The sequence below is a fragment of the Panicum virgatum genome, chromosome 8K (genome assembly GCF_016808335.1).
Source record: "Panicum virgatum strain AP13 chromosome 8K, P.virgatum_v5, whole genome shotgun sequence".
Taxonomy (NCBI): Eukaryota; Viridiplantae; Streptophyta; class Magnoliopsida; order Poales; family Poaceae; genus Panicum; species Panicum virgatum.
The window spans coordinates 3,054,117-3,069,235 of NC_053143.1; the positions used below are offsets into that span (position 1 = coordinate 3,054,117).

Below are 15,119 nucleotides of genomic sequence, written 5' to 3' on the forward strand. Positions count from 1 at the left end.
TATTGATGCATTCCATAGTCCATATCATTTCTAATATATGACAAGCAACACATAATTGTCATTGAAAAAAAAATCTTGATATATACACCTCACCACCACATCAAGCAAAAGTCAAAACAGCCGTTACACATACTTGCTGTATGAACCTAGACACAATGCATGTCAGTGTGAGGTTTAAGTTAAACAGAGCAGGAGAAAAAAGAGAAATACTTTGTAGCTAAAAGACACTAACCAACAAAGAGAAAACGGCTGGCAAAGTTTAGGAGTTGTTGAATAGGAGTTACTGCTGCTAGTAGAAGACATTAACAGACTAACAACAAAAGGAGAGCAAAGTTTAGGCAGGAGCCTAAAAACTCCAAAACACCATAATTGAGTGAGAATCTTTCACAAAAAAACAATAATGGAGTGATAAGTTAATGAGCCCAACTCATCACCATCCTCCTCCTTTACCTCACTAACTGACGCACAAGACATGCAGGCCGCGCTCTCCCGCAGGCTGCACTGGATGAAGTGGGAGGTCTGCACCGGCTGGACGAGGCCTGCATCCACCTCCACAATGGCACCATGCCAACCGCGTCTCTAGTGACGCAACCGCGTCTCCAAGGACACAAGAGGACGATGATGGTTAGGGGGTGCTTGGACTGTAGCAAATTACCATGGGCTGCAGCTTTGTGTATCCATTCTCTAGATTTTTGCACCCAGACCCCTCTTTGCAAGGTTATTTCTTAGCAGGTTTCTTGGTTAACCTATTCACTGAATAGGGTTGGGGGGAAAACCCTGGTTGATAGCATAAGGATGGGTAACAGCGTTTGTGATCACATAGGAGCTTTGCCAAAATATTTCCATGCCAAGAGAGATGCTTCCACCTCTTTCTGATCCATTTTCCATCAAATTTAGCTGAATTATTTTGAGAACATGTTAACAGGTATTTATGCATTTTTCAATGATATGAGTTGGCAAATCTATCGCCTTTGACCGCTCATTGTCGTGTACTAGATAAAATAATTCTTCTCAATGATTGAGTGGTAACAACAACGGCGTGTCACTCTTATGACTTTAAATCCATGATTTGGTCGTTGTCGTGTATCGAGCCTATAGCGCGAGCATGTAACGTATATGCTTTGCCAATTTTGGCAATTTTGCGGAACATATAGCTAGCATGTCCCACGTGTATATGTACGGGTACCGCGCATTGCTGCGATCACTGACCATAGCATGCGATGACGACAATTAACTCGCCTCCATGTGCTCTCATCAAATAGGATTAGTAACACAGCGAATTGAATGTGTTAATGCATCGAGCTTAACAAACTTGTATATTACATTATTATTATGGGGACCGTGCATTAAGTTGCATGTTTTCCGTGCTAAGATATAACGTCCTCCGATCCATAAAACGACACGGCGAAATTCTTACGTGGCATTTATTTCCATGTAAGAGGTTTTTTACTAAACACGTACGTAGCGACACAACATAATTATTACGTTGCATGGTTTTTTCCATGCAAGATGTAATATTTTGCATGGAACGTGTAACGACGCTGCATGATCTCTACGTAGATGAATATCTATAGCTTCTGCCTTCTGCTTACCTTGTGGAACACGTAGTACTGTTGTATAGTTTTCCTATTCGTAAAGTTTAGCCCATGTGTGTTGGAATTTAACACTAAAATGCTACATTTTACTTTCTTTTTTAGTAGAAATGATAGTCACTGGTTGTTCCCATCAAATTATTTGGACAAATCCATCATTTGCTTAACAGAATATTCCCTGTTGAACAGTTACGTTATTTGCAGAGCCCAAAGAAATCACTAACTGTGTGTAAGTCACAGAGGGACTGATATATAAAATTAGAATTTTGAAAAGAGAACAAAGGAAAACTGACATGGGTAAGCACAATACTTCACAAGTTCTACACCTTCCTGACTAGTGGCATAGCCTATTTAAAGGCCCCTTGGGCTAGTCTTTTTTCACAACACCATTTCACAAATCTTCTGAAGAAGAAAGGCAAAGGCTGTAGCTTCCAGGGCCGTAGGCGACCTGAAGGGAAAAAGGGGGGGGGGGGGGGGTAAGCATAGACTCCTCCATGTGCTTACCTTGAGTTGGTAGATATATAGAGATAGGGAGAAAATTTCTCTTCTTCCTCGTACCTCCATTTTTTTTTGTCTCCAGGACCAACTGCAGGCTCTTAGAAGCCTTGCTCGTGGTTTTCTGCAAATACAAACTCTAACGGGGTTGTTGACTACTTGAAAGGACAGTGTTTTGTTGGTAGATTTATTATTTGTGTGATTATGTGATTGGACATTATTTTGTTAGTAGATTTATTATTTGTGTGTATGTGAAGGACATTATTTTTTTTGAAGGGTCAACGGAAGGGGAGAGAATCTCCCACCTGATAAAGGACAGTATTTTGTTGGTAGATTTATTATTATTTGCGTGATTATGTGAATGGACAGTATTTTGTTAGTAGATTTATTATGTGTGATTTTGTGAATGGTCAGTATTTTGTTGTTAGATTTATTATTTCTGTGATTATGTGAATATAGATAGTATTTTGTTGCAAGCCCAAAGTCCTCTCTCTCTCTCTCTCTCTCTCTCACGCTGTTTTCTCAGAGACGGGGGTGAGAAATGTCTTCCTGATTTGAGTGCTCTCACACCCGATCTGAAGCCTCTCTCTGTTTTTGTTGTTTTTTGAAACGTTGATCTGAAGCTAGCCTCTCGTGCTTTTATATTTGGCGATTGCAGGCTGCGGCATTTTTGAGGTGGTCAGGATGATCACGGACGGCATCCTCAGGGTGAAGGTGAGTTTGTTTTGCGTCTTCTCAACTCCATGCAACGCGCACACATTCAATGTTCCGTCTTCTCGTGTTCGATGCAGGCGATCTGATTTCATATCATCGATTCGCCGTGCATGTCTTTTCAATTTCAGTGACAATTTCTGTTTGTTCCTAGACCTGCGTGCTGAAGGTGGGGATCCACTGTGATGGCTGCGCGAAGAAGGTTACAAAGGTCCTCAACAAGATTGAAGGTAAGAAATAAAGCTTTTTTAAACGCAAACTGTTTCAATTTTTTGTTTACTTTAAATTTTCACTGTCAGGTCAGTCTGTTCAGTGCTCTACTTTTTCTCCCTAAGAGACTAAGAGATGTGCTGGATTGATGTGCAGGTGTGTACCTAATCAGCATAGAGAAGCTGGAGGGGAAGGTGACGGTGACCGGTCAGATGGATCTGGACACTGTCTTCGTGAAGCTGAAAAAGGCCGGCAAGCCCGCGCGGCTGTGGGGCGCCAAGCCAGGGCCAACAGCTCCAGCTCGGCGGCGGCGGCGAGGACCAGCTGCCCAAGGGTGGAGCGGGTGCTGCAAGCAGCAGCAGCGGTGGAGGAATGGCGATGCCGCAACCGACTCCGGAGCAGCTTCGCGAGCAGCTGCATCAGCAGCTGATGCAGGCGGGGATTAACCTTCCTCCTCAGCTTATGGGCATGGGCGGCAAGATGCCGCTCCCGGCGGCTGCGGCGCCGGCGAACCTCCCCAAGGCTGTCAGGTTCAACGTTCCCAACGACGGCGGCGACTCCGGCGATGAGGCCGTCGACGAAGAGGATTTCGAGGATGACGGCGCCGACGACGACACTACTAAGATGATGAAGCGTATGGCCATGCCGCCGGCCGCCGGTGGGGCCGGAGGCAGCGGTGTCAAGAAAGGCGGCATCGGCAACGTGATGCCGGTGCAGATCAAGGGAGGCGCCGGCGGCAGCGGCAAGAACGGCAAGGGCGGCGCCCCAGGCGGTGGGAAGTCCTCCGGCGCCGGTGGCCCGTCCGCAGGTGTCGGCGGCCCGATGATGGGCATGGGCGGCATGGCGCCGCCTCAGCCGCAGGCGGCCATGACGACGAGGCCGCCGAACATGATGGGCGGCGCAGCCGGCTACCCCGGTGCGGGAGGACAGATGGGCGGCATGCCGATGGGGCACCCCCACATGGCTGCGGCCAAGGGCATGCAGCCGGGGGGTGTCAACGGCATGCAGCCGGAAGGCGGCGCCGGCATGCAGATGGTCCACCCCAACATGGCCGGCAATGGCATGCCGCAGTCGGGAGGTGTCCATGGCATGCAGCCGGGAGGTGTCGCCGGCGGCATGCCGATGGGCCACCCCAACATGGCTGGCAACGGCATGCAGCCGGGAGCGGGAGGTAGCGCCGGCATGCAGGCCGGCGGCAAGCCGATGGGCTACCACGCCCACATGGGTGGCAACAGCAACGGCATGCAGACGGGCGGCGGTGGTGGCGCCGGCACGACGCTTGCGCCTGGATTCTATCATGGCGGCCATGCCGGCGGCGGCTATGGCGGAGGCATGCCTTACGGGCAGGAGATGATGCAGGCGGCCGGGAACCAGCATGTCTATGGCGGCGGCGGCGGCGGGTACATGCCCATGATGCAGCAGCAGCAGCAGCAGCCACAGATGATGATGAACGGCGGCGGCTATGGCTCCCAGGGCTACTACGGCGGCGACTATGGCTCCCAGGGCTACTACGGCGGCGACCATGTCCATGGCGGCGGCGGGTACTACCAGCAGCAGCAGATGGGGTACGGGAGCAGCAGCAGCAGCTACGGGTACGGGTACGGCGGGCAGCACCAGCAGCTGCCCTACCCGTCCTACTACCCGCGCCACCCGCATGACAACATGTTCAGCGACGAGAACCCCAACAGCTACTGCTCGGTGATGTGAGGCGCCAAGGCCGCCGCCGCCGGCCAAGCTCTCTCCTGCTGCTGAAGCTTTCAACAATGTCGACCAGAAGGAAGAAGGTGGTGGTCATCCGGCAGCGTCGTCGTCACCATGATCGAAGTAACAACCAGTAGTAGTCAGAGTATGCATAAGAATTAAACCAGTAGCAGCTTGAACCCTATCGTACACCCCCACCTCCACCCTCACCCCACCCCACCCCACCCTACCCTCATTTTATTTCGTATCGTAGCTTGTTTAATTTTCACCTCTTTATTTCGTTGGACAAAAAAAAACCTTCCTTGACGAGGAAGGTAGTTATCGTAAGTTCGTAATGTAGTGGTCGTAAGGAGTCTAAGATTTCAAGAGTCAAGAAGGTGATGCTGGTAGCTTCCCTTCTTGCTCCGTGGTGTGATGGGTAGAAGAATGCATGTGCCAAACAAGGCTAACCTCAGTGTGTGCCTTTTCCATATCTGTGGATTATTTATGAATGAAAATGAATGGTAAGGATATGGTGATGCTGATGATGGCAGAAAAGGAGGGTGACCATCAAGATTGTGGTGGTGGTTTGTAGAAAAAAAATGGTATGCACTGGTTGTGAAACCTTCATAGCTAGGTATGTGTTTGCCAACATGAATTAAATGGTATGCAGAACATATCTGGATTATTAATAGCAAACAGCAGGGACGCGTTTGTACGTCTTCTCTGCGTTTGACTGAATTTTGGGGCTACCACACCTTGTATGTGCAATCCATGGACCGACCGTTGGATCTGTGTGTTTGCGCTTGATGGCGATGCGCTAGACTGGCTCAGCTCAGCTGACATCACCGCGCGTCTCCATTGTTTTTCATGCGGTGATAGTTGATCTTCATTGTACACTCGTTCCAAATATTATATCCAAATTAGTTTACATTTTCTTTCTTTGCATTTCCGCTATAACAGAAACTTAAACAGTAAGTCTTAACAAAACCACTAGATAATCTATTGGCCAAATAAAGGCGAGTGATGTGTTCATTCTCTCCCTTCTTTTTAAGGTTACCACAGCAACATAACGCTGCTAAGAAATCTATTATCTTATTATTTGGCCAACAAACGAGCCACCACATTCGCTCTCAAGGCCTAGAAATTCTCACGTTAATCGGAAAAAATAAGAGAAATTTAAATTACTCACCACTGCCAGTATAATAAAATTAGTCAAAAATACTCCTTATCTTATTAGTCATGAATTGAAGGGGCCCATCGTCGGCTCACAAAGTCCAAATGAAGGCATAGCATAAAACAATATTTGGAAACAGAGTAAATCATTTCTTTCCCCAATTAAATTATGAACTTCATTTTTTGTGTAGCCACGCAGGGATTCCACTAATACGTAATTTGTAATATATTATGTTATAAATTCTTTGCAAACAGAAGCACCTTCCATATTTAAAACATCTTGAAGGGTATGATGTTACAATAGGCTGGTAAGATAAATAGGCTCTTCCTCTCAGATTCCCGATATAGATGAGCTAACTACGCTTCAGAAAATTCAGGCTCTTCCTCTCAGATTCCCGATATAGATGAGCTAACTACGCTTCAGAAAATTCAACGACTACCATTGCAAAAAAAAACAGGGGGTATCAATTGGGACAACTAAGGGATATGAACGAGATTGCTGGTGGTTAAAAAAATAGAAATCTTGAAAATGTTATAGGAAAGAATGCTCGCTGGACCAAACAAATGCCATAGGTCGCCACGAAGAAGCTCCTCCTACATGCTTGCCGCATCCAGATTCCCGGCCATGCTTCCTGCCCCTGCTTGTCGCGCTTCCTCGCTGCACGTGTTGTGGCCGCTCGCCACATCTTACAGCACCCGCTCAGCACACAAGCCTCCTCGCCCGCAAACCAGCCTGCCATTAGCTGCTGGACTGAGAATAAAAAATAAGACTACGGGATGCCAACGGGATAAGGTACTGGAAGACAAGGACAAATTGATGCTACTGCAGGAGTAAAATGAGCTGCAGTGGCATACTTCCCAATTTTTCTATCTGCAGTGGGGTAGAGGAGCTCCTCTATTTGTCACGCGGCCCGCCCTAGTCACCGACTGCCCCGGCTGCGCGCCACGCCGGCCGGCCCGGACGCCGCCTGACCCGGCCGTCGCGCGGCCCGCCCCGGCCGCCGTCAGGGTCCTCCGCCGCCGCATCCTGGGAGGAGCTCCGCCCGCCGGCCTCCAATGCTGCCCCCGTGCTGCCCGGAGCTACCGCCGGGGATGGACTGGGTGAAGAGGGAGAAGAGAAGAAAGCAAAGGAGAGGAGAAAATGAGAGGAGAGGAGAACGGGGAGAGGAAATGAGGTGGGGAGAAAATAGGAAAAGAAAAAGAAATAAAGGAAAAGAGAAAAGAGAAAGAAACCATTATTTTTTATTAAAAAGTTGTATTACTAAACATATTAAAATTAAAAATTATACGTAAAAAATATAGTTTGTACAAAAAGCTTAAAAAGCACAAAGTTAGAATACAAAATAAAAGATGTAACCTTATATAATATGTAGCCGCGCAAATGTTCGGGTGGCCCACCTAGTTATGTTTAAATCGCGGGTCATGATACTTAATGTAATTGTCATATAAGCTAAACCAAAGAATCTATGTTGGTGAGTTAGTTCGTAATCCTTGTGCATAGAAGATTTCATCTGAGTATCCATCCATAGACTAATGAAAGCCTCAGATAAATAAAAGAAGGAACTGCTGCTAAATCTCATTTTCCTTCTCTTTTTGTAAGGTTCAAATGGAAATTAAAGCTGTATGAAAAGATGACTGTGGGGAGAATGGTCGGTAAGGTTATTCAGTTTTGTGGCTAGTGCTACATCTAGATTTATCTTCTGGTCATCTATCTTGACGTCTGTCAGTGCTGGACATACAATTATTCACACTCGAACCTGAATATTCAGCTAGTTCTGAATCTGAATATTCAGCAAGAGAGACATGGACTTCCTTATCAGCAAGACGCCATGAAGTAGCCTTGCACAGTTGCACATGTAGAGCGACCACCATTGAGCACCAATGAATATGATTCAAGTGACGGATAGATAATTGAGAAGGACAGTGATTAGCTTATTAATAGCTGGCTCATCAGTAGTGATGCCTCGCCGGCCGCAGCCTTCACTATCGCGAGCTCGACTGGTCATCATCATCCGATCCGTCACTGTGTGGAAACACCAAGGTCCAAGGACAACCTGCAGTGCTGCTCTGTCTCTCGACGCCTGCAGAAGCTGTGCACCGACCATCCCTGCCGACGGCCGCCGGCGGCGAGCGCCGGAGCAACCAACCAGCCGAGGCAATGCTGCGCGCCAGGCTACGGGCCTCAACGAGGTGATGGGCTCAGGGAACTAGGCCTTCACTTGGCGCGGCCCAAACCAAAAGCGTCCGCTCCAGCCCGCCAGGTCCGATCCGAGCCGCACATGCGCCATCTGACGGCTAAAAATCGCTCCAGCCCGGACGGTAAACCATGCACCGTCCAGCCCAGACGTGGAACGAAATACCGTCCACCGTCCACCCCTGGTCGGGCCGGAGACGCCGTCGCACACGGCCGGCCGGCCGGCGGCGGCACGGCACGGCACGACGACGGCGCCCTGCTCCCCCGCGAACGTCTCGTACCCGCATTGCCGCAAGCTCCCGTTTCGTCGCGGCGGGGGCTCGACGACGGCTGCTGCCCGGCCCGGCCGATTTCTTTGCTTGCCGCCGCGCGCCCCGTCGCCGTGGCGAGGCTAGAAGCCGCGCGACCGACGAGGAGAGCGCCGCCACCGAGCCCGCGCTCCGGTGTCCACCTCCTACAGTCCTACCCAGAGTATCTCGGCTGAATCCTCTCCTGAATTCCATCATAACTTTGTTAAAGTTGAAAATCCTTGGGCAACTGTGTCGATTCGGGCTGCCGCGCGCCGCCGGCACTGGTCGGCGTGGGAGGAAGTACGGCAACCTGTGGCCCTGCGGAGCCTGGACGCGACGTGTGGTTTCCGTCGACGGTGAGGCCTTGGTTCTCGCGGCTGTCAAGGCCTCGGCACTTGCTTGCTGTCTGCCTGGCCACAAGGCTGCCTTGTTTCAGCTGCCGTTCTGTGTCTAAACTCTGAAAATCCTTGTGTTTCTTTCTTTCCATATCTGCCGCCAATTTTCCTGCTCTGTAGGTTGGTGTGGACCAATTCTCTTGGTTGTGCAGTCACTGTGGGGAACGCGAAGGGCAATCTGCAGTGCTTAGTTGTGCAGTGGGCGCCGGCGTTTGTTCGTGCCGACGGGCGCCGGCGGCGAGCGCTGGAGCAACCAGTCGAGGACTAGGCATGGCTGCGCGCCAGGCTACGGGCCTCAACGAGGTGTGGGCCCAGGGATGAGCGAATTGGGCCTTCACTTGGCCCGGCCCAAACCAACGCTCCGCCCCAGGCCTTTTTTATATATTTTTTAAAAATATTTTTTACAAAAATATATTTTTGGTTTCACAATTTACAATTTTATACCACTACCGCCCCCTGCCGGGCGGTAGGGACGTATATGTAATTAAAATTTGATTGCTATCACATGGAGGCCCCTACCGCCCGGTGGAGGGGCGGCAGACAGGCCGACCGCTCGGCAGGGGGCGGTAGGCTCCCCCAATATAAAAGCTGAGGTCCCCTCCCCCCACCTGCATTTGCAGCAAAACAACATCCATAGAGGGAAAAAGAAGAGACGTGGGGTGAGGGAGGGAGTTGCAACAGTGAAGCCCTGCCGGATTCCGCACTTGTGATCTGCAGGTAAGTTACGTATGAATCCATTAATATTGTAAAGCAATTTAATTTAATTAATGCTATAGTATTAAAATTTCAGTTTATTACAGACTTGTTTCTAAATTAATTATAAATTAAAATAGAATTAAGTTTTGGATAGTGAAATATAGTATTAAATTTATTTCTAAATATTGCAGCATAAGACAATGGCTGCCTCCAATTTTGGAGGATTTTCATGGACCGAAGAAAAATCTAGTATAATACTTGAGATCACAAGTGCGGAATCCGGCAGGGTTTCGCTGTTGCAACTCTCTCCCTCACCCCACGTCTATCTTTTTTCCCTCTATGGATGTTGTTTGCTGCAAATGCAGGTGGGGTGACCTCTGCTTTTATATTGGGTGGAGCCTGCCGCCCCCCTGCCGGGCGGTCGGCCTGGCTGCTGCCCCTCCACCGGGCGGTAGGGGCCTCCATGCGATAGCACTCAAATTTTAATTACATATAGGTGCCTACCGCCCGGCAAGGGGCCGGCAGCCCCGCAGACGGGCGGTAGGCCCCCTGCCGCCCTTCTGCCGGACGGTAGGGGTATAAAACTGTAAATTGTGAAACTAAAAATATATTTCTGTAAAAAATGTTTTTAAAAATATAAAAATAGAAAAAACGCCCCGCTCCAGCTCGAGAAGACCGATCCCAGCTGCACAGGTGCCATCTTGTGGCTCCAAAATCACTCGAGCCCGGACGGTATATGAAATACGGTCCTCCCCTGGTTGGTCGGGAGGGTCCTGTTCCACGTAACACGCGTTACTGGTGGAGGGATTAATTTGTGAATTCTTCTTGGGCCGGAATTTTTCATTGGGCCCATTTAGTTTCTCTACCCCGCCCCATTCCCGTTCTCAATTTATATTCAGGCAAAATATGTTGGCTCTGAACAAATAAATAAATGAAATTGTTTAATAGAAACAAAACAACATTGTGGCCGTGGAACATAAAAAATGTTTACTTGAAAAAAATTGAGTTTGTTTTCCAAAATACGGTTTATAACATAAATTTGTTTGGTAAAAATAATTGTTTAATTGAAACAAATCATCTATGTTGCCGTGGAACAAAAAGTTATTAACTTGGAACATAATAAAGTTTGATCAAAAATAAAATTTGTTCCCTCTAAACAAACAAATGAATAAAATTATTTATAATAGAAAAAACAACATTGTTACCGTGGGACATAAAAACGGGAGACGAGAAAGAAGTAGGGGGCTTACGTAAAGTTTTGGGCCGAAACTGTGGACCGCAATAAATAAAAGCAATCGAGCAGGCCGCACACGGAAAACCTCTTTTGCGACCAAACAGCAGCCACTCACGCGCGTGACTGCGAAGATTAGCGGGTCGGGACGCCGCGCGGCGGTGTGTCTCGCGACTCGCCGTGCCCGTGGCGAGGCGAGAAGCCGCGCGGCCGAAGAGCACGGCGTCGCCGCCGTCGACCCCGCGCGTCCTGGCCAGCCTCATCGCATCCTCCCTGCTCTGCATGACGCCACCGCATTGATGGCCGGGGAAGCCAGCGGCCCAGCGCAGCTGGCCGGCACGGTGGCACCGCCCGGGGCTTGTGGCTTCCTCCTCTGCTCGGGGCTCACCGTGGCTGGGCCCGCGGGCGCCCGGCGCCCGGCGCCTATTGCCTCTCCACAGGCCAGTGGGCGCTCCATGGCGAGGAATTACATCCTTCAATCTCGTGTCATATATTCAGGGGGAAATTAGCCGCTGGACACGGTTAAAAGGTGTCTTTTGCTCCAGGCCACTAAAAAATTATGACTTTGCTGGGACACATTAAAATTTTATGGTAATTTGCTACGGGACACTAGATCACTTATAATATTCAATTTTAATAAAAGGCTACTGGAACGGACTCATCTACCCTTCCCAATCTTCTTCCTGGGCTTAATGCTTGACTCAATTCCATCTCCCACCGGCCTATTCGACGGTAGCCTGAAGGAGCCCCCTCCGGAATCGAGCGCCGCGGCCGCCGGGAACAGGCTCCACTGCAGGAATCGAGCGCCGCGGCCGCCGGGAACAGGCTCCACTGCCGGAATCGAGCGCCGCGGCCGCCGGGAAAAGGCTCTATTGTCGGAATCGAGCACCGCGGCCGCCGGGAGCAGACCCCACTGCTGGGATCGAGCGCCACGGCAAGCTCGATCGGGCGCCGCATGGAGGGTCGTGGGCAAACCACCAGCGGCCAATCCCCTCTCCCCAAAACCTCTCCGCTTCATTCGTGAACTGCGCGTGTGTGTGTCGCTGGACGCCGCGCCGCGCCCCGTGAGTGCGTGTGCATCCTAGGAGGAGGCGGACGGGGGAGTCTTACCGGCCGATCCATCGATTCATCGATGGCGAAGGGCGGGCTGCGGTGCATGATCCGAAGGTGGCACTCGTCCAGCCGCATCGCGCGCGGGCCGTCGTCGTTCGGCGAGGAGGAGGTCGCCGGCGGCGGCGAGCGCGGGCCCGGCGCGTCGTTCCACGGTGCGGACGAGGTGCCCAAGGGCCTGCACCCGGTCTACGTCGGCAAGTCGCGCCGCCGGTACCTCATCGCCGAGGAGCTCATGGGCCACCCGCTGTTCTAGTCCCTCGTCCACCGCGCCAGCGGCGGCGCCGAGGCCGGCTGCACCGTCGTCGGCTGCGAGCTCCTCTGGATGGCCCTGTCCTCCTCACTCGCGCCGGTGCTAGCCGAGCCCTCCCGCGCCCGCGGATGGGCTCGAACTGCGGTCAGGGCTGGCTGCGGTGCGCGAGAGCGCCGGCCATGGCAGCGGCAAGGGTATACTTGTCCTATATGATTGTTTTGTGACTCATTTGGTTAGAAAAAAGGGTCAGTTGGATCCATGCCACTACAATTTCACGAAGTTGGATTTCATGTTGAAATCCATGCCATTGAGTGGCATGATTTTCAACGTGAAACCCAATTTCACGGAGTTGTGGTGGCATGAATCGAATTTTCCCTAGAAAATACTATTATATACACTATAGTGTCCGGTAGCAAACTACCATAGAATTTCAATGTGTCTCAGCAAAGTCATAATTTTTTAGTGGCCTAGAGCAAAAGACACCTTTTAACGGTGTCTAGCGGCCAATTTTCCCATTCAGGGGCAGTTAGAGCAACTCTAACAGATTGATTTTTCTCTTTTTACTTTTTCACCATATAGAGAAATCCCCTTTCTCAATTTCAACATGTATAGAAGAAGTGCTCCAGCAGATTGATTTTCCTCCCTTTTCATGGAAAGGGAGATGTGATGTCTCCCATTTCTATTGGGGATTGGAGAAAAATTATTGGGGATTGAGAAAAAATAAAAGAAAAAGAGAGATGAAAAATCAATCTGGTGGAGTAGTTTTTTTAACATCAATATCTTATATTGAGAAAAAATAGAAAGAGGAAAGGGGAAGATCAATCTATTGAAGTTGCTCTTAAGAATATATCATTTTAGAATTCCTCTTCCTCTGCTGCTGGAACATATGGAAACACCGAAACAGCGTGGTTACTACAAGCCTCGATCTCGTGTCAAACATACATAGAGAATATTCAACTGCAGGTCAGAATACATCGTTTCAGAATTCCTGCTATATATTTAAACATTATGAACTTTTCTCATCGATAAATGAAGAAGGGCGTAGGTTGACAATAACATAAATGAAGAACTCCGCGTGCCGCTGCTCTATTCGTATTTGCAATGCTGGCGGCGCTCCGTCGCTGCAGCCTGCAGGCGTGCGTCGACGATGAGAGCGGCGCCAACAATGGCGTCGCCGGCGCTCCGGCCTCCACCTCCTACCCAGCCTTCTTCAGAAGGCGAACGGCCGGCCAGTTCCGTGATGCTTCCTGGCATGCCGAAGCTAGATAGCGACGCCGCGCCGCGCGTTCCTCTGTGTGAGTACGTGGCTCGCGTGTTCTGCAACTGCCGGAAACGCGGCGGCTCTCCGGCAGTGGCGGACGAGGCGAGCAGGCCGCGAACGAAGCAGACAAGCTGCATGTGCTGGTATCGATGCTGAACAATTACCGACGCTGGATAAGCCGTGCGATCGACGAGGAGAGCGGCGCCTCGGAGCGCGGCGGCGGCGGGCGAGACGAGTCGGCCACGGATGAAGCAGACGAGCTGCGACCAGTGGCTCGCGTGTACGGAGCACCGATGCAGAACTGAACTGAAATGACACGGACACATGAACGCTGGCCCCCAAGCGGAAGGTGGACATGTCTGAGCTGGTCGCCTCGACCTCCTCGCCACGGACGCCTCCCTCCTTGCTGCGAGCTCATCCCCGCCATGACGACGCCGGCGGCGAGCAACCAGGGCGGTCGCGGAGGGGAACGCTGCTCGGGAGTAGGCTTCGGGCCTCACTGAGGCAAATGGGCTGAGGAAACTGGGCCGTCACTTGGCGCAGCCCAAACCAACAACGCACTCGGGCTCCAGCACGCCAGGTCCTCCGCCGATCCCCAGCCGCAGAGATCCCATCGTACGGCTCAGAATCAATCCAGCCCGGACGGGAAATGAAATACCGTCCTCCCTGGACGGTGAACCGAATGCCCGTCCACCCCCTGGCCCGGTTGTGGACGCCCGCGCACGCGGTCGGCAGGCGGCAGCGCCGCAGCGGCACGACGACGGCGCCCGCGCAGGCATGGCGTCCTCCTCCGCGCCGCGCGCGGCTGGACGAGACCCCTTTGTTTTCTCTATTCGTACTTGCATTGTTGACGGCGCTCCGTCGCTGCAGGGAGCCAGGGGCGACGACGGGCGCTGGCTTGCGGGCTGCCGGTGGTGAGCCACGATCGAAGAAGAGAGAGCGGCGCCACCGATCGCGCCGCGCGAGTCCCTGCCGGCTCCGGCCTCCATCTCCTACCCTGCCTTCACTGAACGGGCAGTTGCGTGATGCCCGCATGCGTGCGCTTCGTCGCGGCGGGGAACAGTGCTGGCCTGGACCGCCGATTGTGAAGGCGTCGGCTCATACGGTGCGCCGACTCTCGGCAGAACGCGCTCGCCGTGGCGAGGCGAGATGCTGCGGGACTCGGGGAGCGCCGCCGACCGCTGGCCATCGCGCCGGAACAAGGCGATGGGCCGAGCACGTGCACTTCGCTGCTGCTCCAGGGACGTTGTGTGGGTGGGTCGTGGGCGCGGTCCGCGAGGACTGGCAGACAGCTAACATCTTGGTTGTAACGTCGGCATGCACGTCGCGCTCTAGCGCGCGATCGTTGTACTGGATTCTCGATGACAATATAATGGCGTCTCACGGTGTCAACCTCCGCGCGCGGCTCATCGATTCGTATTGCAATGCTGGCGACGCTCCGTCGCGGCAGCCGGCAGGAAGCCAGGGATGACGATGGGCGCTGGCCGGCGTGCGTCCACGAGGAGAGCGCGGCGCCACCAATGGCGTCGCCGGCTCCGGCCTCCACCTCCTACCCAGCCTTCATCAGAAGGCGAACGGCCGGCCAGTTCCGCGATGCTTCCTGGCATGCCGGCCACCTCCACCTCCACCAATGTGTGAGTACGTGGCGCGCGTGTTCTGCAGCTGCCGGAAACGCGGCGTCTCTCCGGCGGTGGCGGACGAGGCGAGCAGGCCGCGAACGAAGCAGACGAGCTGCATGTGCTGACGTGCTGTGCTGGTATCGATGCTGAACAACTACAGATCGGATGATGTGCACGAACCTAGCTAATGGAGCAGTGTGATGCGA

At 51.9% G+C, this 15,119-nt stretch overlaps 2 pseudogenes; both read left to right on the forward strand.

The window, feature by feature from the left end:
* The first annotated feature begins 2,771 nt into the window (after nucleotides 1–2,771).
* LOC120646092 lies at nucleotides 2,772–4,733 on the forward strand (annotated as a pseudogene).
* A 7,069-nt stretch (nucleotides 4,734–11,802) lies between these two features.
* LOC120646502 lies at nucleotides 11,803–12,582 on the forward strand (annotated as a pseudogene).
* Nucleotides 12,583–15,119: the final 2,537 nt, after the last annotated feature.